The sequence below is a fragment of the Callorhinus ursinus genome, unplaced genomic scaffold, assembly GCF_003265705.2.
Source record: "Callorhinus ursinus isolate GAN/ISIS: 27379988/994484 unplaced genomic scaffold, GSC_fseal_2.0 scaffold5, whole genome shotgun sequence".
Classification (NCBI taxonomy): Eukaryota; Metazoa; Chordata; class Mammalia; order Carnivora; family Otariidae; genus Callorhinus; species Callorhinus ursinus.
Window position 1 is genome coordinate 71,564,643 of NW_027397067.1, and position 23,757 is coordinate 71,588,399.

The following is a 23,757-nucleotide window of genomic DNA, read 5'->3' on the forward strand; positions in this document are numbered from 1 at the left end:
AGGATCAAAGATCACAGATCAAGAACCCCAACAGACTATTTATTTATTGAGCTGTAGGGCTTACACTGAGGGCAGGGAGGAAAAGGGATACAGAGAAGCTGCTGGAACTTCTTTCTTCAAAGCCCAGAAAAGAGCAGCTTTTCTTCTCTTCTTTACCTCCTGCTACAGTCAGTTACAAGTAGCTGAAACAGTCCCTTGAAAATGTTCGGCAGGTGTGTGCCTACGAACACACGTGTGCCCGTGCATGCATGTGCACGCACACACGGGCATGTGTGCTCAGCCCCTTTTGCAGCCCACCATCCTTAGAGAATTAAAAGCCAGGTAGAGGGAGCCCTCCTAGATTGCTGGTGGGAATTAAAAATGATGTAGCTGTTTTGGAAAACAGTGTGGCAGGCCCTCCAAAATTTCAACATAAAACTCCATACAACCCAGCAAATTCCACCCCTATGTATCTGCACAGGAGAAATGAAAACCTATGTTAACCTAAAGACTTGCATACCAATGCTTACAGCAGCGTTATCCGTGAGTCCCAAACCAAAAACAACCCAGATGTCTAACCACCGTGGAGCAGAGAGACGAGTCCACACGGAGAGAAAGACCACGCAGGGTGTCTGCACAACGGATTATTATCCCACAATAAAAAGGAACAGAGTATCATGCACTTGACAACGCAGATGAATCTCAAAAACAAAATGCCAGACACAGAAACCACATATTATATTATTTCACTTTCATGAAACACCCCAACGGCAAGTTTATAGACAAATTTAGAGAGAAAAAAGTAGATTCGTGGTTGCTTGGAGCTGAGGACAGGGAGTAACTGTAAATGGACATGAAGCATCTTATTGGGTAATGAAAATATCCTAAAACTGTATTATGGTTATGGTCGCACCAGTGGGTGAAGTGACTAAAAACCACTGAACTGTACATGGGAAATGGGTAGATTTGATGATACATAAAATACACCTTGAATTGGTTTTCTGTCGCTTGCTGTTACAGTACCACAAATGTAGCAGCTTAAAGCAATACAACTTTATTATCTTACAGTTCTGGAGGTCAGAAATCCAGACAGGGCTTCACCGGGTTGAAATCAAGGTGTCAGCAGGCCCCCACTCCCTCCAGAGACCCTGGGGGAGAATGTGTTCTCTGGTATCTAGTGGCTGCAGCGTCCCTTGGCCTGTACCCCTCCCCCATGTCCAACGCCAGCAGCAAAGCCTCCTCAGCTCTCGGATCTGGACCCCATTTCCATCACCGACCTCCCTCTGACTCTGACCCTCCCTCTTATGAGGCCCACCAGATAATCCAGGTTGAGTTCCCCATCTCAAGATTTTTAATGTAGTCACATCTGCAGGTCCCTGTTGCGAGGTAAGGCGATGTGTTCACAGGCTCTGGGGACTAGGGCATGGATATCATTGGGAGGCCATTATTCTGTCTACCATCTGCCTCAGTAAAATTGTTAGGAAAACAAAAAAAGGAAGTGGCCAGCATGTAGGGCTCATGCAGGTGACTGGTCTCAAACCCCTGCTGCTGAAGAAGCCCCGGGGAGCCCTGTCCCAGGGAACCATGTGTAGCATAAAGGACCTGAAAGGGCCCTCACTTTGTCTTCAAAACACAGGAGGGAATAGGGCAAGAGATCCTGAGAAGAAGACCTGGACAAATGGTCAAGTTCTAGACGAGGGTATGAGGGGACAGGGGAGAAACGCCTTTAGTTTTCACAGATGTGACTCTCCATCCCTGCCCGCCCCCCTCCACCCTCCCACCCCGCCCCAGGTCAAATCTAAGAAAAAAGAGATGTCTGTGTGAATCGAAGTCTCTGCGTGTTCTGAAATTTCCATTTCACTGATTATTTTAAAAGAACCCAAATTAAGTCAGTCCCCAGATGATCTCTGATTTTGGCAAGCACCTGCATCAATAGGGAAGGAGCCCCCCTCAACGAACAGCCCCCACAGCAGGGGCCACGCCAGACCCTCCCCATCATGGGAACAGGAAAGCGCAAGCAGGACCCGACTCTGCTCCACTCACAGGCAGCATTGAGAACCCCAGCACCCGCAGGCCTCATCCCCCTCTGCGCTCACACCTTAGAGTAACCCTGCCCAGGGTCACCCCTCTGCCTTGTCCCCATCAGGTCTAGAGCATTCCCAGCAGATGGAAATGGTGCCTTCCTCCCCACCTCTTCTAGTGGAGTGTCCTCCCTGGTGCCTAGTGCAGTGCAGGCACAGAGCAGGTACTCAGGAAACACCCGGGACCATATAAATGTATAGACTGTATGTGTAGGTTTTATATATATAACCACGCTGTTATTTACAGTATACAATGAGTATTCGAAAAATGTTTGTTTTCATATACGTGTACGCACATACTATGTGCATGCCTTATATATACAGACAGGTTTATATGTATAAAAGCACATTTTATATAGAGAACACAGGTGTTCAATACACGACGGTTTCATATACACCCGGATGCCTACGTATGTATGTATGTGTGTGCATATACATATATATGAAGGAAGAGGTAAAGAACAGACATGGTGTAAAGGAAGAACAGGCTGAGAAGCTAAAATGAACACTTCAGGAGGACAGACATGATGTCTCTTCTGTTCTCCACTGGATCCCTAAGTCTTATGTAGCACAATGCCTGCCTGGTACTTAGTATGTGCTCAATAAATACTGGTTGAGTGGATGAATGACCAGCCTTGTTTCATTCAATGAGCATTTACTGAGCAAGGACTTACCAACTGCCAGAGGCAGGGCAAGACTCTGGGGAGCCAAGGTGAACAAACAGGTAGAAGTAGTCTCTACTTTTGGGGGTGGTGGTGGGGAGACTTAATTAACAGGAATTAACAGGCACACAAGCCACACACACCACACACACATCGACAGGAAAGAGTTAAAGGTAAGGAACAGGGTCTTGAGATGAAAAGATCTACAAGAAAGTCTGAAACCGAGGAAGGAGGCATCTGTCCTGCAAAGACCCAGGGACCCATTATCAGGCAGAGGGAACAGCATGAGTCAAGGGTGGAAGGAGCCCAGTCCTCCAGGGAACGAAAAGAAGCTGGTGGGTTATAGCAGGCAAGGAAGAACAGAGAGCCAACAGGGAACTCAGGAAGGCAGGGGCTGGAGCCTCAGGACCTTGGGCTCTGTTTAGTGTTTCAGTGACAAAAGAAAGCCACTGAGAGTTTTCAGCAGGGACAGTATGGTCTGATTTATGTTTTCAGTAGGAGCAGTAGGAAGAATGAATTGGGGGGGGATGGCCCCCCAGCATCATGCCAACTTGTCAGAGAGCGAGAACCCCTGAACAACACTCAGAAAGCTAACATGTGACTCTGCCATGATTAATTCACTTCATTTTTCCAGACATTTTGTAAGCACCTAAGCACCTAGGCTGTACCAGGCACTGTGATAAATGCTGGAGATACTGAGGTGAAGGAGACACGGGCCTCTTCCTCCAGGAACCTAAAATCTCTACTATCCAAGATCAGCCAGCTTGGCACAGATGAGACTAATTTAACTCAGACCAATATTTATCAAAGGGGGTAGAAATTCAGCCTCCGGATCAACACAGTGTCCTGATTTCCTCCTTTCTTTATCATTTATTTGTTTATACCCTGCCTCCTTCTGAAAGAGATTCGGGATAACTTGCAACACAAAAAGGATAGATGAAGAGAATAAACAGAAAGAGAAAATGCCAGTGGGAACAAAGCAAATAGACTGAACTAAGGACCCATTATGGCTGCTCGTGATTAAGCACAAATTTGGCTCTGAGCGCCCAGGCAGCCAAGGCAAAAAGGGCTAGGGGGTAAGGTAGAACAACCTTCCCTCTGTGGTAGCACAGCTTTTCCTGGCTGTTCCTAAATTCTAAAAATCAAAGATGGGGTCTACTGTGGGTGGGCATGGAGGTGAAGCCAGGAGAGGTAACCTTGAGTAAAGTTACACCTGCTAGTTCATCTTGTTCAGTGCAGAACTCCACATCTTCCCTTACACCTGGGCTCCCCATCTAGTTCTCCTAGTCACCAAGCTAGAGACTGGTGTTTCTTAATAACTTTGTCTTTCTCACTTCCTCGTTCCTGTCGCCAACTTCACACATGTTAGACACAAGTTCTGTCAGTCCCATCTCCAGTTTTCAAATGCATTCTCTTCCTTCACTGCCCCACATCATTCCCCTGCTACTGGCTCCCAGGCTCAGAAACAACCTCCTAACAGTGTCCCTGCCTCTAGCCTGGCTCTTTTCCACAATTTCACCAGAGATTTTTCTAGAAATTGTGCCTGGGTTGCATCACCCTTCTGCTTACGGTACTCTCGTGAGTGGACCCAACCCATCTTGGCCCGCTGGGCGGCAGCCATGCAACTTGGGCAGTGCTGACCATGTCCCCCTTATGGGGGGCCCTTGGCTGGACCCTTAGCCTATCAGCACACAGCATTCTCCTGGTCACGGGGATTGGTTCCAGGCTGCACACATGACCTAAGAATTGGAGAAGAAAAGTGGATGTGAAGGCTGGAACTGCTGAAACTATCTTAGCACCATGAGGGAGGCAGCCTGAGGATGAAGTTCATACAGGAGGGCAGAGCTGAGACAACAGAGGAATGAGCCAGGGCTCAGATCCAATACCACCTACAGCCTGGGTACCTGGATGTTTCAGTTACACGTCACGTGCTCATTAATTTCCTTTCCTCACTGAGCCGCCTTGACTTGAGTTTACTATTATCAGCAACCAGAAGCACCTCTATTCTCCGTCATCTCAACAGAAAGTACAAACTCCTTAGCATGGTATAGAGCAGAGGTCAGCAAAGCACAGCTCATGGGTCAAGTCAGGCAAACCATCTGTTTTTGTCAATAAAGTTTTATTGGAATACAGCCATACCCAGTCATTTATGGATTGTCTTTGACAGCTCAGGTGCTACCATGGCAGAGCAGATCAGCTGTGACCATATAACCCAAAAGGCCTAAAAATTTACCATCTAGTTCTTTACAGAAAATGTCCGCTGACCCCTGGCATACAGGTCACCCGCATTCAGGCTTCTGCCTTCCCTTCCAGACTGACCGGCCACCATTATCCTCTGCCTCCCCACCCACCGCGATACCTGTCACCTCCCTGGTTTGGTTGTGCTGGGCCTTTCTGCAAAATTGCTCCCATCCATCCATGTGGTCTAGCTAACTCCCTGCATCCTCCCAAGCTTAGCTCAGGCATCACCTCTTCTTTGCGGGTCCCCCGTGAGGGTTAGGAGTGCCCTTGGGCAAACACAGCACCTTCGCTTGCCTCTATCCTGCCGCCTCGCTGAGCACAATTATCCAGCGGTGTACCTGTCTCCACCTCTGGACTGCACGCCCCTTACTGCCCAGGATCACAGATTCTTTATCTCTGTATCCCTGTGCTTATTCACACAGCACAACATGACACGCAGCAGGTGGCCCGATGTTTACTGACCTGACCTGCAAGAGTCTGAGTCTTCAAGGACTGTGAATGGGCTGGCTGGCGTCTCCACCACAAAAAGGGAGGCGGCAGGAGACAGGAGAGCATCCAAAGCAAGCTCGCCCATCTCACTATGTTTCCAAGGTCCGCCATGACAGAGGAAGGCCCCTCTGTGGCCTCGGCTGAGCAGCTCAGTCAGGGTTATTGATTACAGACAACAGAAGTCAGTGATGATTATTTTATGGAGAAGCAGCAAGCAGGCTGGAGAGCTAGGCTGGGTTAAAGGAGCGAGGGAGACTGGGCAGAGGGGAAATGTGACCAAGGCCACACAACGGGACATCGGCTTAGGACACTCGCCATTCTCAACTGGACTCCCGATTCCGAAGGACTGCTCACTGCCCCTGCATCATCATGGCCCACGGCCAGGACCAAAGCCACATGGCTGAGCAAAGGCAGGAAGAAAGAATGTCTGGGCTACCTCAGCCTCTGTACGGAGAGGCCGAGCTCCATCCCCTTCCCAAGATCTACACACTGGAGGTTCCCTCAAAGAGGAAGGCGAGCAGAATGTTGAGTATCCCAAAGTATAGCAAGTGTCCATGAGATACACCAATTCAGCGAACTATAGAAATTAAATAACTGTAGAGCCACGGGCCCTTTCTCTCCATAACTGGTCCATTCTGAGTCCACAGAGTGGACTGAGGAACTCCCAGGGTGGCAGAAGTAAGGGAGAGGCCCCTGCCTGTGTCTACATAGCGCCAGAGCCAAGTGTGAACAAAGGAAGTGTTTCTTCATCTCTCACCACGGAGAGCAAGTGTCAAGCAGAATTTCAAGTATCTGCTATTGCAAAACATCGAAAGCAGTAGCAAAAGGTCATTTCCAGAAACATCCCTCTCCCTCTACCCCATAAAGACATGAGGCTGCAGATACATTCTGGACAACTTCATTGCCATTATCTGAAATTCATTCGTTCATTTATTCCTTCATGCATGCATTCATTCACTCTGCAAACTTCCCGAGACCCAGATGTGTCAAGTCCTACACTGGGTATCTGGGTTACAAAGATGAATCTGCTGCCGTCCTTGACTTCCGGAAGTCCAGTCAACTAGAGGAGAAGACAGAAACAAAGTGACTTTTGCTTTGGGGATGGCAGCTGCAGTGGAGGGTTAGAGGTGATCTGAATATAAGCTGCAGACCCATTTTTAGCATGTGCGGGCATCACTCCATGTCCACACACACACACACACACACACACACACAATGACCTACCCCCTTACTCAGCCACCAGCCCTAGGACCACAGTCCACAGGACCAGGGCTGCATGTCCAATCTGGATACTACAGAGTTGGTTAAAAATTTCAAGCCTTGGGCAGTCCGCTTCTCTGAGTGGGAGAACAAAAGGCAGAGGCGGACACCCGAGGTGTCCTAGAAAACACACCCTAGTTCTTGCCAATAGTCGGTCCTCAGAAAATGGGTAAAGTTAGTCTCAGGTGCCCCTGTTCTATGCTCCACAAATCAGGATACCAACACCTGCCATTTGCATCATTCTCTGGTTTATTAAACCCTTTTGCACATTCCCTCATTCATCATTCACTGAACACCTGTTTATATGTGAAGCACTTTCCTTACAGCTAGGAATGTGAAGAGTCATAAAATGCAGCCCCTACTCTTTTGGATGCCTCTTCCTCTGGGAAGCCCTCCTTGGTCTCTCAGGATGAGTCTGATGTCTCCCACCCCGTCATGGGCTCACAGTTCCCTGTATCATCGATGTCCTTCAATCAAAACTCCCTGGCTTGGTGGAAATAGGGATTCTTGTACCTCACGCATCACTGTATTCCCAGGGCCCACTCCACTGTGGCACACAGTGGGGGCAGAATGAACCCCTGGGGGTGTGAGGTAAGAATATGGCATCACCACCCCCCCACTTCGTTTCTAGATCAGGAAGTTTGTCTCTGGGGGCAGGGATGCTGGGCCTCTTACCACACCCTTTCCGTACCAAATTCCACACCGACGTGACACCCCGGCCAGCTCCTGGCTCTCCCTCTCCCCAGGAACCACAGAATCCCATCTGCCCTCCTGTGACCAATTTATTGTTGGGGATTCTACACCCTCCCTCTGGGCACTTTTTAAGATACAATGAGACAGAGCCTGTGATTAAAAGAAAAAAAAATGGATGCCTAACGATGGAATGTCAGGCACTCATTTATTCATTAAGCAAATATTTACTGAGCACCCACACTAGGCTCTATCCTAGGGGCAGAAAGGCAGAGACAACACAGGCCAAAATCACTGGCTGCCCTTGAAGGTCTGACCACGAAATGGTGTGATGCCAAGCGGTGTCCCTCTGGCGAATGAATGAGTGAATGGACTGCAGGTGATGTCAAGTGATCACGGCAGATGATGTCAGGAAGTAGCCTGAGCTGAATCGGGGCACATGGTCTATTGTAGGGGGGCGACCATGTAGTTCTTCACTCCCAGGTCCCTCTGTAACCATCAGGGTACCCCTGCCTCCCTCTATTCTCCTGTCCACCTCCACAGTGCAAGAGACATGGATAGGATGAGCCCCTTCTTCCGGCCGCTGCTGGCTTCCTAATCAAAGTCAAGGATTTGTGTTTACTCGGGGTCTGTCAACACGCACCCAAAAAAAGAGTTTAAGAGAAAGCAGATGAAACGTGGGGAAAGACGAGCTAATAAAACCAGGGGAAGATGCTGTGAGTTTTCAACCATGGCTGTAATTAAACAAGCCTAGCAGGGAGGAAGCTTGGAGGGCCAAGGCCCGTGGATGCGCGCAGCGCCTACGTTTCCAGGGAACATGTAAACCATCACTTCCTGCAGAATTAATTGGTCCCCGGCGGGGGCTGTGTGCTAGGTTCCCCTGGACCAGGCAGCGAATGTGGCTTTCCCGCCCCGCTCCTGCCACCACGTGTCACACAGCCTGTCAAGACTGCATTTAAAAATCCATGGACCGGCAGGCAGGTCAGTTGAGGACAATCTTCGGCAGAGGAACCTGCGTTCCTGATGAAGTGTCAGAAGCTGAGGCTGCCCTCTTCCAGAACATTCACTGTCACCTCACCTCCCAACGCATCTATCTCATGGGGTCACTGCACCAGACACCTAAGCAACACCTGCCCGCATACCATGTTCTTCCTCGGTCCAGGCAGGAACCTGGGGTGTGGAGAAGCACCTCTCTTCTCAAGTATGGACGAGAGTCTGGCCTGAATTTGAAAGCAAGGGGCCAAGAGAGAGAGCAGCCCGGGAGCCCCAAGGATGCCCCCAGGAAGTGGGAGACTTCCCAGAGATCAAAGGGGGCAAATGAGGGGTGATGCCCAGGGCCAGCCTTAAGGAAACCCTAAAGAACAAGTTTCCACAATTAAAGACCACGGAGGGGGGGGGATGCGTGAGGCCCAGAAAACAGTCGATGTCTTTGATTAAGCACTGATGAAACTCCCCATCACCGCTTTAATCTGGCTCCCCTGAGGGTTCCGCTGGCTTCGCAATGTTTTCAAAGAGAACGATCTTGAATATACATTATTCCCCAAGCCACTGCACAGAGACACGGCTCTGCTGCCTCCCCCCGTCTTCGGAGCAGTTTCCCAGATGAGTCTTTAATGTCACATAATCACAGCCTTGGCTCTTCTCTGTCGAAGAAGACCTTTCTCACCAGCTTTTGTACTCTGCAGGTCCAATTCCTTTATCAGAGTCTCAGTGTACCAGCAGCTTCCTGCACTCGAAGCTGAAGCCAATCTCCTTGACCTGACACCCGCTCTCACAAAGCCAAGGCCCTGATAACCTTGAAGCACTCTCGGAAAACTGACTTGGTTCTAATACCAGAGTGGACTCTATCGTGAGTCGACTCCAAGCACACCCGGATTCTGAGCCATTCTGAGTATGAATGATCACGAGCACCACACACTGCAGGACTGCTCCAAGGCTGAGCTGATCCACACGTTCACACCTTGTAGTTCCTTGAATGCTGGCCTGCCTGCTTTTGCACATGCTGTTCCCTTTGTCTGAAATGCTGTTCCCAGCACTGGACTTCAAAATTCAGTTCAAACTGTCGCCTTCTCTGTAAAGCTTTCCTCAGCCCCTCCAGCACAGTTCATGTCAACGCATCCTGAGTGTGTGGGCGTGGCCAGGAACGGGGCTTGGCCAGATGTACAGAGAGGAGAAATTTCTAAATGTGGCTAGAGACCCACTCAGGCTAGCATCTCCAAATAACCTCTGGCTTGCAATTCTATTTTAAAAGTTTTACTGTGCAATATTTAGGATGGACAAAAAATATACATATAAAGAATAATCAAACCATCTCTTGTACCCACCACCCAGCTTAAGGAATAAAATATAATGAATACAAAGTCCCCTGGGTGCCCCACCCCAATCATAGTCACCTCCCCACTTCCCCACAGGTAAGCACTGACCTGAATTGGGCATCTAACACTGCTATGCATTTCTTACCACATATGATTATATCCCCTAAACAATGTGTATCATTGTTTTCCAAGTTTTAAAATTTTGATACCCTTAACACTTTGCATATTAATACAATGATTTGTTTCTATGTCCATCCCCTCGCACAGTCCAGGACTCTGTGAGCAGTGCCCGCATCCTGCTAATCTCGGTCTCGGGGCACCTGCCCCAGATCCTGGCCCACGGTCATGCTGAATGCGTGCTTAGTGAAAGTGGGAGGGGAAGGAGAAGAAGAGGGAAAAGAAACCAGCAAGGACAGGGTTTTCGCTCACTGGACCCCGAAAGGCTTCCCCATGGAGTCTACCTGCGGCATCACCTTCCAAAAAGCCCCCTGCAGTCTGTAGACTCCAAAGGCACAGGGACCCAAGCAAGACGGGTTTTGCTGTGAGGAGCAGAGTCCACAGTACTGTGCCCAGCACACAGGAGGGGCTCTGGATGTGTTTGGTGACTGAAAGGCCATGTCTGCAGATAAGACAATGGAAAGCCTGGAACAAGAGGGCCTGGCTGATCTGGAAGAGACCCAACTTGGGGACCATCTAATAGAGAGGACAGTCCTCACTCATGGAGGACCCATGTCTTCCTTCGCTCAGCTCCACAACAGAAGCCCCAGGCTACACACTAACGTGTCACACTCATTGCACAACACAACCTCAGGTGGCTTCCAGGAACTCTGGAGGAAACCCAGAGGGGGTCATACAAACGAGAAGCTGCTTAAACACGCAAGGAGGGGGGAGGGAACAGAGAGGGGAGGGCAGGTTATGCGGCCACCATGAGAACAGGCGAATTTTGAGAGAACAAGCAATACAATCCTCCAGAATAAAGGAGAGATGAGGCCTCAGTAATGCTCTGCCCCTTAGTTATGCTGTGTCTCTGACTTTCTGAATTCCCTGTTGGCCTGAGGTGCATCTGTGAGGAGACCACTAAGTGGGGTTTAAGAGCAGCCGGGCTAAGAAATTCAGTTCCAGCTCTGGTCCTAACCAGCTGTGCAGCCTTGGACAGATCACTCAACCTCTCTGGGCTCCAATTTTCTGAAAAAAGTATATAATCATTCTGCCAACACTCTTGGAGCAAGGCCTGCTGTGAACCTGACCTGTGGACCTGAACCAGAAAAAGGCCCAACCTTAGGGCCTGGCGATGTTTAATGGAAAAGGCCACAGCATAAAGACAAAGCACTGCTCGGACGTGAAGTGTTGTGATTAGACTTTATTTGCTGTCGCATAAGCCACTTTCTGACTTTTTCCTCTTCTTTTTTTTTTTTTTTTTAAGATTCAAGACATAGTGTTTGGTCAATGCTAAGTAGAACAGAGAGCCAGGAAGCTCATCTTTAATTCAGTGCTGACAATACTCAGCTTGGCTCAAACTTGGCAAAAATGCTTTCCTCCAGCACATCTATTCATAGACGTCTGTTCCTAGAGTTAGCTCTCAGTTATTCGGTCTAACAGAGGAATTGTCCCATGCTCTGAGGAAGGCGTGCAGGAGGGAGGGGTCGGGGGGGGGACAGGGAAGGAAGGCGGACAGGAGAGCAGGGCAGACCCAAAAAAGACCCCTCGGCCCGCCCAGAAAGCAGCAGGCCCTCTGGGAGGGTGCAAGGTGACAGTGCCCTCAGGGTAGGGTCATTAGGACAGGGAGAGGGGAGGTGACAGACATATTACCCAACCCACTGCTGAGTAAGGAGTGCTTCCTAGGGCCGCTCCGCAGGTGAAGACTGGGAGGCTCGGAGGAACGAAGTGGCAGGCGAGAGACGGTGGCACAGCCAGCCTATGTGCCCAGCAGCGGCCCCCTCAGGAGCCCCCAAAACCGAGACCCCAGGGAAGTGCAACCTTCGAGGGCCAGAGGCTTCCCCCTTTTCCCAAGGACTCCACCTTGCACCGAACCTCCTATTTGCTGAGCCGAACGCCATCTCCCCACCAGGTGCTGACGGGGATTTGGGGGGAGGGGTTGCCGGGCACCCTGATGTCACCAGCTTTTCACTCTGTGCTCTGGTCCTTCACTTTCTTCCCCCGACCCTGGACACGGCAGCACGAGGAACGGGCGTGACTCAGCTCGGGACGCCCAGGGCCAGCCCAGCAAGCAGCGAGAGCTTCAGCTCTTCATTCACTCACCCACAGCAGCACACCTGCCCCATCTCCATACCCCTTCCTCCACCAGCTGCTAGGCGCGCAGCCCAGGTGCCCGGCAGGAGGACAGAGGGCGACGGGAATGGGGAGAACGAGGGATGTTCGGGACCCTCAACAAATGTCTGTGTGAGATGCTAAACCGTGTCCCCCTTCGAATCTAAACCCAGAAGCACATACACACACACATAAAGATTATGAACCTTGGGGTTTTAAATGAACATTTAAAAAAAAAAAAAAAAAACAACACTCCAATTTCAATTTGCCACCCAAGGCAGAAAATTAATTCATACCCTTATTCGTCAAATATCCATTTGACACCTGTGCACCAGGCACCTTTTGACGCTCAGTGCCTTCCTTAAAACAAATGGCTAAGGAGTTTTTAACTAGAACCTCTCCAAAACGCACGCAGAGATGACAAGTGGGCTGCATGACAGACACAGAACTTGAGAGGAAACGGCATTTTAAATACCACAGAAACTATCTGGAAATTTGCAATCCCAACAACGGGGATAGCTCAGCCGCCCGCTGAGGTGCCTGGGGCTGTTCCTTCTGGGTTCCTCAGAAGGCTGCCGCATCCTTGCCGAGCCCCCTGCATCCTGCCAGAGCCCAGGCAGCAGGTTCTGGAGAGCCACCCCGCTCCTCCCGGAGGTCAAGCACAATGCCCCACGCTCTGGATGCACAGGAGGAGGGGGGGACCCAACGTGCCTGTGCACAGAAGCCTGCCTATCTTCCCCTGAGGATGCGCTGGACCACAGCTCCCTCCATCTGAACCAGAAGCTCACTTTTGCCTTGGCCCTTAACAGACACCGCGTCACCCAAACGGAACACATCTTGCTATTCTTCACGGGCAACTGTCACTCACCTGACCTCTCCCTGAGAGTAACTTCCGTCGGACTGGACGAGAGTCGCTGGCCTTGTGGTGTCCCCAGATGCCCTTCACCCCATCAGCTGCTGACCAGGACAGGGGGTGCGGTGAGTCCTGAAAAGTCACAGGACTCTGACCCCGGGTCAGCTCCTTTATCAAAAGGCAACCGTGGCTCCTCCCCACGGGTCTAGAAGGCTCTACTCGGGGTGGTCAGTGCCTTCAGTAACCACTCGCTGTGTCTTTCCCCAACTGTCTTCCAGTCTATCATCAGGCCTGTTGGTATTTTAACCTCGGGCATGCCCGGGCCTCTGCTTTAGTGATTGCTCCGTTCTGTTGCACACGGTTTATAAAGTGATCTAGGCACTAGTTTTTCTTTCTTTTCCTGCAAAGAGTAGAGTTCTAGGTTTCTTAGAAGAAATGAGATAGGAACACAGAAGAGGAGAGGCAAGAAGGGTTCCTTCCAGTAAAAGTAATATCGTAACCACACTGCAGAAAATGCATAAAAGAGAGACAGGAAATTTGTCCACATTCGCATCCCCCTCTCACAGCCTTGGACGCCATCTTGGTGTGTATTTCCTTCCAACCTTTTTTCCTACAAATAACTGCTTTTCTCAGTTTCCGTTTCCTCCCAGACTCTGGAGCCCTCATTTGAGTGGCCATAGGATAACTGATTCGAGTACTCGGTACATTTCAGACACTTAGGTTACTTCCCGTTTATTGTGTTATTGTAAAAGGGGCTGAACGGACGATCTTTTATTTTTTTTTAAATGTATTTATTTATTTGACAGAGATAAGGACAGAGAGGGTATGAGCAGGGGGAGGGGCAAAGGGAGGGAGAGAGAGAGAATCACAAGCAGACTCCCTGCCGAGCACGGAGCCCACCTGATGCAGGGCTTGATCCCAGGACCCCGAGACCGTGACCTAAGCTAAAACCAAGAGTCAGACACTCAACCGACTGAGCCACGCAGGTGCTCCCTGAGCTGATGATCTTTATGCAACATTCTGTCCATATCTTTAATTGCTCCTTTAGGAAAGCTTCCAAGAAATAGGTTCACTGGGTCAAAGGTTACAAATATCTTCATGGCTCGACATAAACTGCCATGGTTTCCCAGAAGGGTCTCTGAAGGACCCGGCCGGCCACCAGCAAAAAGATACAGGTGCTTTGATGGGGCAGTGACACTGTTCACAGGCATCACAGGGTGGGGACAGGGGCACCCGCTGGGTTTTCTCTGCAGAGAGCTCTTATGGAACATTCCGGTCCCTGCACATCAGCACATGCACTCTCAGGGGCTTTTCAACTCCCCCTTGTTGAGTGGGAGCTCCAAAATACACATAAGAATAAGCTCCAAAGCAGAACCTAATACTCCCTCCCTCCTGCCCCAACAACTACTTAATATGATGGGGAACGGAAGATCAGGTTCCTTTTCTTTCAGTTTTAAGCGTCCAAGGTCTTGAGATAAAGATCAGTTTACCTGAGAGAGGCAATTTCCAACCACATTCCTGGTCATGAAGGGAACTGCTGGCGGAAGGGGGGTGGGGACACTCCAAAGGTCATACCTTGGTTATTCCTCATTTACTTCTGGCAAGGGGGAGGTCTAGGGTAAAGTCACAAGTATGCAAATGCCGTTTTTCTACACTTCCCCTGCATTTCACCACTGAAACTTTGAGAAACTGCTGCTTGGGAAAGAAAAGGTCCCACTGGGAGGCAGCGCCTCGGGGAGTGGGGTCATCTCCCAAGGCTGGGGTCCCTTATGGGCCCAGGAGCCCTTTCAAGCAAATCCAGATCGGGGCATTCAACCACATCCTCGAGATGGGCAGTCATAAAGGTCCTACTCTAGGGGCTGCTGTGACCAGAGACTTCACTTTTATTTAAAAAAAAAGAAGAGACAGTCAGGTCTCACTAGACTGCGAGAGGCCACCTCCGTCTGTCCACTGGGTCTGGCACACAACACAGGACAGCTGGTCCCCCAAAAATTCTCTTCAAATTTAATCACACTCAAGCCGGAGAGACCCCCGGAATAATCACGCATACCTACGTAATATACGTAGCCCCCCACCGGGTCAGGACCGCTGCGCATTCTGAAGAGCTCCCCCACGCACCACAACATCAACGGAATCGTGTCACGTCCTACCTTAACTCAGCCATATTCAACTCTACTCAAAGGGCCAAACGCTTTTTTTTTTTTTAATTTTTAAAAGTTTAAATAAGGGGTACCTGGTGGTGCAGTTGGTTAAGCGTCCAACTCTTGGATCCGGCTCAGATCGTGATCTCAGGGTCCTGAGATCGAGCCCCACATCGGGCTCCACGCTCAGCGGGGAGTCCGCTTGAGATTCTCTCTCGGCCTCTGCCCTCCCCCCCACTCACGCTCATGCTCACTTTCTCTCCCTTTCTCTGTCTCTCTCAAATAAATGAATAAATCTTAAAAAATAATAAAAGTTTAAATAATGTGAAAGTGTATTTTGCCTGTTGTACTTAATTTGTATTTATTTTTTGGATATTGTACGTGATTGTACATCATACACTACTGTTTGTCCCATACATTTACTCCGACCTGTTCCTACACAGCATCGCAGACAAGAAATCACACGTACGCAAACTGTCCCTCGGGGACAAATGGGCAGTGGGTCCGAGACCATTTTCACCACGCTGTGCTGATGACTTCTGAAAGTCATGATTAAGACCAGACTCCATGTAAGGTTTCCTCTCCTTCGGTGCTCTTAGGTCATGAGGGATGTGTCGTCTGTTAGGTAGTGGCAGAGAATCAGTCTCAGATCACAACAGGAAACCAGGCCTCCCAGGCTGGCCAGCATGGGGGTTGGGGGGAGGGCCCCTGGCTTTATAACCTGCCTACCAAGGACAGGTGGTCTGGGCACAAAAACTTGCCCTCACGTTGGGCCCCGAGCTGGCTGTGCAGCCCTCAGCCGGGCTTTCCCCTCCCTGGCCTGCTCCCTCATTCTTTCAAAGAGTGTCCTGGATGATTCTCAAACTCCTGTGTGACTCTGGGCAACTCACATCACTTCTTTGGGCCTCTGCTGTCTGAAGAGGTCCCATGTTGGAAGAGAATTAGCCCAAGTGGGATTCCGGGACAACACCCCCCCGTGTTGAGATGCTGACCTCCTCAGCACTCTGGGCAGGTGGCCCTGGGGTCAGTCACCTCCAGCTAGGGGATGCATCCTCCTTTCCTGCCCATCTCCCGACCCACACCTTACAAATTCTCTTTCCTAGGTGAGCCATGGCCTGAAAAAGCCTGGGAAGGATGGGACTGGGTGATCTTCAATGTCCTTTCCTTCTGAACACCAGCCACTCAGAGTTAGAAACAGACGGTACAGAGGTACGAGATCAGTACCTGGGGGTTCTGATCCCACTGGGTCTCTAACAGGGACCTCTGCACCAGAATCACCTGAGAGAGCTTGTTAACAGTGTGGCTTCTTGGCCCTCCCACCCAGGAAGCTTAAGCACACCACGTTATGTCAGATGAAAGGAGTCCCGGGGAAGAGGGAACGCATGCGTAGAATGTTCTGGCAAGTTCGCATATTGAAAATGGACGGGAGGAACCAGCAGAAGTATTAATACTACGTCACTTATTTTCTAGGCTACAATGATTAGGGTCCAAATACTGAGATTTTCCTTTCAAACTCCGCCAAAGCATGAACCCACAGCACCTATCTTGCCCCGAAATCTTTCTCTTGTGGGGGTGCCCGCAGACCGTGAGATATGCTGCAAATCCCAACACCAAATGCATCAAGGGGTATATTAACAGCGTGAGTCAGTTTCACACTGAATTCACCAAAAAGCCTCACCACTCAAATCAGCCCACGTCATCCAACTACTTGCAAGAATATACATTCTGACCTTCCCTGACAGGCTGCTCGTAATAGGTGGTTTTGGCGACGGTGGGGGCCGAGATGCCTCCCATGAAAACCACCCCATTCCAAAGCAGCATCGAGCAGCAAGAGCGGCCACTCTTTGTAGACAGCTCCCTTTGGAGATTTTCTGGAGTTATGGCTGAGGGTCACTTGAAAGAGGTAGTCACAACAGGGGGTGGGCACTCAAGCTGGTGGGATGCGTTTTCCTTCTAGCTCTCTGTTTTCTCAGCGTCGTCACCTGTGAGATGGGGATAACATGACGTGCCTCACACACTTCCTGTGACTGTAAGAAATGAAACACGCAGATACACATTGTCCATGCTCGACAGGGAGACCAAAACAAAACAGAATTACCAAACCCACCACATGACGCTCACAGGAGCCTTGCGGCCCAGGAGGCTTTTGCCTGGGCCATGAACGCCTGCACAAAGGGTTGGCAATGACTCCGCCTGCTATCCTGTTCCCAAACGCAGCCAGAGAGCTTCTCCAGGTCCTGGGTGACAAGAATGGGCCTGGGCGGACGGGGGGCTGGGCCTGGGTTAGCCCAAGGAAACAAAGCCGCCCTTCTCAAGCTGCACAGGCCCTTGGGGACTTGTGTGGGTGGCAGTGGAACCCACACTGTGTATCCCCCACACAGACCCATCACAGGGTGGAGCACACAGTAGGTGCTCGCTTGATTATAGTCACCGAATAGCGGGATGCCTCCGGTTCCTCCATTACGAACTGAACACCGATCGTGAGGGCACGCTCAGAAAGGACTGGAAAACGTCCCTCAGCTTTCATTCACAAGCCCGTGTGATCTTGGGCACACAGCCTGGCTTCTGGTGACCCGAGGCTCAGAGCAGTACACGAAACCAGAGTTCAGGGGAGCAGGAGCAGACATTTTAGGATGTTATTGACCGAGTTTCACTTCCACATTGTCTTCTGCATTCAACTTCAACTCTGGTTTTGAGCAAAGCTGGGGCCCTGCGGAGACTCACAGGAAAAGCCTCCGTTAGCGGGCAGGCTCCTCTCCCCGAGCCCCGGCCCCTGAGGCTGTGCAGATAGCGGCCTTGGGCTCCAGAGCACCTCTCAGCCATCAGGCCCTGAGCCAGGCCCACTGAGACCTGTTCTGATGCAAGAGCTACAACAAGCTGCAAAACAGGCACTGTGACGCCTGAGGGGTGGTGCAGCCCGCCAGACTGCTTGGTGAGGGAGCCGGGGGGGGGGGGGGGGGGGGGGGGGGTGGGGGGGGGCCCGAGATGCAGCCGGCCACAGCCAACCAGTTCTGCACCCCGCCAGCATCCCGGGTCAAGGGAGACCCCCCGAGGGGCCAACCACAGCGTCTGGTTTTGTGTAAAGCCCCCGCAGCAGTGTGATGTTATCTTAAAGAAACAACCGCCTCCCACCAGATTCATACCTCGTAGTATCTCTGCCAAGAGGATGGCCCTGGCCTGAAACTTGCAATGGACAGATCAGTTCTCTGCTCACCTGGAACAAGGTCCTGGGCGAGGGGGACCTCTGGCGAGGGTTTCTGCCAGGGGCTAACTAGCAGCTCTCATGCACATTGCCTCACTGAGTCCTTCAAACCAGCTTCAGCCCTGACAGCCCCGGCCCAGCAAGGTGAGGGACTGGCCCAAGGTCACACTGCCGCTGAGTGGCAGGGCCGGGGCTCCTGGAGCGCCACGGGGCGGCAGCGTCTGCTGAGTGGGCATTGGGCTTAAATTCCAAAGAGCTCCAAGTGGCCAGACTAAAGCCAGTCCCAGGAGGCTCTCTGAAGCAGACGAAGCCTCCTCCCATCCTTGATTCCTCCACATAGATGCCCCCCACTGTACTCCCCACATCTGAGGATGCTGGGGCTGGGCGGGAGAAGCGGGCCAGCAGCCTCTGAGGGCAGTGCACTCCACGCTGTCGCTTTTCTTGCCTTGGGCCTTCTTCTTCACTGTGGCTTTAAGTGCTTAGTCCTCTGCTGAAGGAAGCTCACCAGCACTGATACTGCTGAGCTGGGACAGGACACCCAGCCGGCCCCAGCCCCAGGGTGGGGGCTGCCTGGCACTGAGGACCGTCCCAAGACACTCACAGGCAGGCACGGTGGAGCCATTGAGGAGAGGCCCGGTTAAGCCTCAGCTTCCAGGCCTGATTTGGCCTCTTGCGCAAGATGCTTCCCCTTCTGGGTCCCAGTTCCCCGATCTGTTAAATTAAGACGCCTAAACTGGACGCCTAAACCCTGACACTCTGAACATGAGCTTCCTGCTCAATCCTTCCAGCCCAAACCACGTGTGAAGACCTGCTTCACGCTGCTTCCCTCCGCACCTCAACTGTTCTGAGGGTACAGGCCTTGTGGTAGGTAAAGGAAGGCTCTCTTCTTGCCACCCCTTCATGTTCTCACTGGACTCTGTTCCAGGCCTCCATCTTTTTAATCATATGTATTATGGGCATGGCTGCCTCTTCCTCTAACTGAACTAGCAGCTGCCTTCGGACCCTTGGGTGTCATATTCAGACGCATACCCACGTCCATCCAGGTCCTGAATGATGAGGGGAGTGGGGGTCTCTATGCTCTCCCTACTCAAAGTGTGGTCCACGGACCAGAGCTTCCCATGGGAAAGCATAAGAAATGCAGAACCTCAGCACATCCCCAGCCTCTGACTCAGAATCTGCAAAGGAACCCCCAAGTGATTTGGGGGCACACTCCAGTTTGGGGAGCACTGTTCCAAGATGCTCCCCGGCTCTGACTTGCCCCCACCCCACATCCCTTGCTTTGACCACCTAGAAGCGTTCCAACTTATGGGCCTTAGCAGGACTCACTAAAATGTAGCCCGTCATTAACCAAAAGAGATTTGTCTTAGGAACCTTCTAGAAGACTGCCACGGACTCCCACAAACAGGATCTGAAATGTACAGGCCCTAGGGTGATTCCTGGCATGTGTTACCCATTGGCTCCCCACGCCCACCCTTGAGTCTCAAGGAAGCTCAAGCAGCTCTCGAAAATGCTAAGATCCCTCCCCCTCGGCTCTGTGGATTTGGCTACTGTCACCCTCCTCACCTGTCAGAACCATAAACATTTGACTGCCCAGATGCCAACGTCCCCCAACAGAGACAAGCAGATCGGCGGGCCACCTGCCCCTCACGGGCCCTACGTCTGTGCTCAGAAAATACTCCTCCCTCATTCTCTACCCTTGACATTTATTCAACTTGGAAAGAAAAGAACTTTTCCAAAACACGTTTCCCAGTTTTTTAATAAACCCTGCAATTCCTCTAATGGTTTCAGATCATCTTAAACATTTACTAAAATCACTCTCAGCCACACTTCTTTAAACAAATCTCCTCGTTGACTTCGATTATTTACATATTTACGAATATGATGTCTCCTTCCCTCGGAGCAGATGGCAGCTAGTAAGTCTTTGGAAAGGAGAAAAAAAAAAATCAACGGGACAGAACGTAAACTCCGTGACTCCCCGATTTACTCTTCTTGACTAGCTCTGGTACAGTGATCTTCCCATTCAGTGGAAGCACCATATGATGGCCAGTCAACGACTGGCTTGGGAAAGCATGGAGCCTTGAACTGGAATCTCGGAAGAAGCTGCCAGCCCAGGGCTCAGTTCCCAGGGGAATGGTCGCAGGACAAGACAATGGGGCAGGAGTGAGGAGGGGGAGAGAGAGACCCACGCTGGCCGAGCTCCTCCTGTGCGCCATGCACCGTGCTGGGAGGCACTGCACGGGGCCTCAGAGCTGGTCTTCACAACAACCCTCACGTTCAAGCTGAAGAAGGCCCAGAGAGAGAGGACAAATCTTGCCCAAGGTCACAGGCTAGTAAGCAGCAGAACCAGGATGTGAACCCGGGCCGTCTGGGCCCTAAGGCCAAGTAGACAAGCACCGCAGGAAAACACAATTGCCCTTAACCTCACGCGTTCTTGGCTACAAAGTTGCTATCTTTCTTTCCACCTGGTGAGGCCGGTCACTCCTTTTCAGACCATCAAAAACTTCATTCCCAAGCAACGGGATCTTTGTCCATCTGAGAGTCTGAGGGACTCAGGTGTTGGTGTTAAAGCTGGAAGGCGTCCATGCGAAGGGGAGGAGAACACAGGAAGTGAGTGCCATGAGCACCTCACGAGTTAACTTTATGAGAGAGGGGAAAAAAAAAAAAAAAGACCTTTGCCCTCAGAAATGGATGAAAAACACCATCCTTAATGATGTTTTCTTCACCGGGCCTTTATCAAGTGTCCCAGATAGGGAAGGTGAAAAAGAATAAAATCAGCCAGCCCGCCTCTCGCCTCAATTTACTTCTCTGGAGAAGCTCCAAGTGAAGTGAAAACAGAGACATGGGGCCGGCCTTTGAGAAGCTCCAGTTGAGGAAACGGATGATGATCACCATTTAGCAGGGGTCTCGGCTACGGGCGTCACGTTACTGCGTGAGCAGAACAACCCCATGCTGCACGGTCCCATTTTACAAACGAGAACACTGAGGCTCTGACCCTTGGGGACAGGCCGACGGGGCAGTAAGAAGCAAAGGTGAGCGGGTGGATTTGGGTCTTGTCCTCTCACTCAGGAACCTGTGAGGCGGACCGGCTGGAGCAGGGATGATTCTGCCTGCTCACCGATGAGGAAAAGCGGGTCCCAGGAGTGGAGCGACCTCCCTAAGGCTGCCTGACCGGCATGTAGCTACAGCGGACCCATTTTAAATCTGATTTGACACTAATTCAACACTGCCTCCACAGCACTTGCCGGAAGATGGATTCCCTGAAGACGGCGAAGTCCCAGGCTGCCGAAGCCACGGGATGGGGGTCTCTTCAGACAAGGAGGTAGCAGCAAAGCTCAGCACGAGGCCACGCGACACTGGCCTCCCTCTAGAGTCCCCCCTGTCACTGTCTCTGGATCCTGAAGTAAGAGCTGTCAGAGACCGGGCTTCCAGAACGGGGAATCAGAATGCACTTGGGAAGAACTGCCAAAGAACAATCTCAAGGTCACCTACAGGCCAGTGCCCTGACCTTGAGGTAGAGACCGAATGTACCTCTGTAAAGAGCAAGGGGGAAACCATCTCTCTTTTGTCCGTCGGTCACAAAACGTGTACCGTGTAGCCAAGCACATGCCAGACAGCCTGCCAGGTGCCCAGGGAAACACAAAGGCCATTCAGAAGGGAGCAGAGCCCACAGAAAAAAGGGAGACCGCGCTGTGGATGCAAGACGGGCAAGGATCCTGAATAGGCCGCTTCCTGGCCGAGGGTCTGGGGCCAAGTCCTGCACCCTCGCTAAGTCTTGCAAAATAAGAACAAAACCTCTCCTTGATCGGTAACCGTGACCACTCCACGTCTTAAAAATGAATCTGCCCGTGTCCAAACGGCAGCGGGCTGCAGCATATAGGTACCTGTTATTGCCTCTCTTAGGATAATAGTAGTACCCAGCCTCACCTCCTGCCCTCCGGATGTGAAAAAAGCCACAGCTCAGATCCTAAGAGAGGTGCACAGAAGCCTCTGGGAGTTGAGAAAGAAGGGCCGGCTGTCAAAGAAAGCGAAATTACTTGAAAATCTCCCAAAGTGAAGTGCAGAAACCCATACCGGGCCTTTACCTGAAGGCCATTTCCACGTCCCCCTGTGCCTTAACCCACCCTGGTCTCCTTCAGCACATGCACTGCTCCTCCCCATGCCAAAAGTCCGGCAAGATCTGGAAAATGCAAATTCCAACGGGCCTCCCCAGGAAGAAAACTCAGGCCAGCTCACCACTCCTGCATGCCCCACCAAGGAAGAAAACCAGCTCTCCCCGGCTTCCTCCACGTTTACCAGGAACCCCCAAGTCTGGGAAAACAGCCCAGCTGTTAGCCCTGGCAACCCTCCTTGGACACTCAATCTGGTGGTGGCAATCAAAATGATGCTTCCTTTTCATTTCCACAGAATGCAATCTTTCCAGAATAGGAGAGGCTCAAAGTCAGAGTTTAAGCTCCTTTTCACAAGGAATCAATATTTTCACAAGATAATCCTCCTCGGAGGAGGGGATGGATTACACAGATCCCAGGTGGCAAAATGTGGCTCTCTGGGGATTGTGGGATGGATGTTACTGGGCAAGGAAGCCAAAATGTAGACCCACCCCCACTCACTTCTCAAAATTCACGATCCAGCTCTTCATTTCACAAATATCTACCCAGAGCCTCCCGTGTACCCAGGGACCCCATCTAGGGGGTGGGGATGCAGAAATTAGAGGGGAGGCGACTGACAATGACACTTCCCATTACTGCGCCCCCTCCAGGACAGGAAGTCCACGCTCACTTTCTCTAGGCCCTACTCAAAGCACCCATTTTACAGACAGCCGTCCAAGACTCAGAGAGGGTAAGCGATTTGTCCAGGGTCACACACCTAGTAAGGTGGCAGGGCCAGGAATTAAACATAGGTGTAAAGTCCACGTGATACTCCCCAGCGGGGCCTCCTTCCCGCTCAACCCCTCCCCCATCAGCTCCATTTCTTGCAGCAGGGTGGGGATCAAAGCCGCCCCCCACCCCCACCCCGGCCCAGGGCTCCGACCAGGGAAGTCCTCGGTTCCTCTTTCCTCCCACCCTCAACACGGGACACACAGGTTCGACACCCGCTGTGTGTGAACATTGCCCCAGGAAAGCCCTGCAGGCTGCAAGGGCATCCACCCGGTTGCACTGAACTTCCATTTAAAAAAAAAAAAAAGATGATGAAAAGATAAAGGGCAAAGAGGAAGTGCTCTTTAAACATAGGCGGGTGGTTACCCCAGGAGGAAGTCTTAAGGCCAATGGAGATTTTGTTCACCCCCTCTAGTTCCTCTATTCGAAGCGACTGGCTTTCCAACCCCCATGCAAGTTGGCTGGGGGCTGCACTGCGCCAGGGCTAGACCCTTGCGCCCTCACCTGGCGCGCAGGAGAGGTCTCGGGGTGCGGGTAGGGGGCAGCCATCCCGAACGCCCCCTCCCTCCCGGCGCGGGGCCCCGCCGCGCGCTCCCCGCAGTTGGGTGGACCCGGGCGGCGGCCCCGCGGCGTGTGCGCCCCCCGCGCCCCGCCGCCCGCGCCGCGTCCTCCGGTGCCCCCCGCGCCGCCCCCGCCCCTGCC

The 23,757-nt window shown here is 51.6% G+C and overlaps 1 protein-coding gene across 4 annotated transcripts in view; it reads right to left on the bottom strand.

Moving 5' to 3' along the window:
* CYRIB (CYFIP related Rac1 interactor B) overlaps positions 1-23,757 on the bottom strand; it is a 142,770-nt gene that overhangs the window by 118,216 nt on the left and 797 nt on the right. The window lies entirely within an intron of this gene.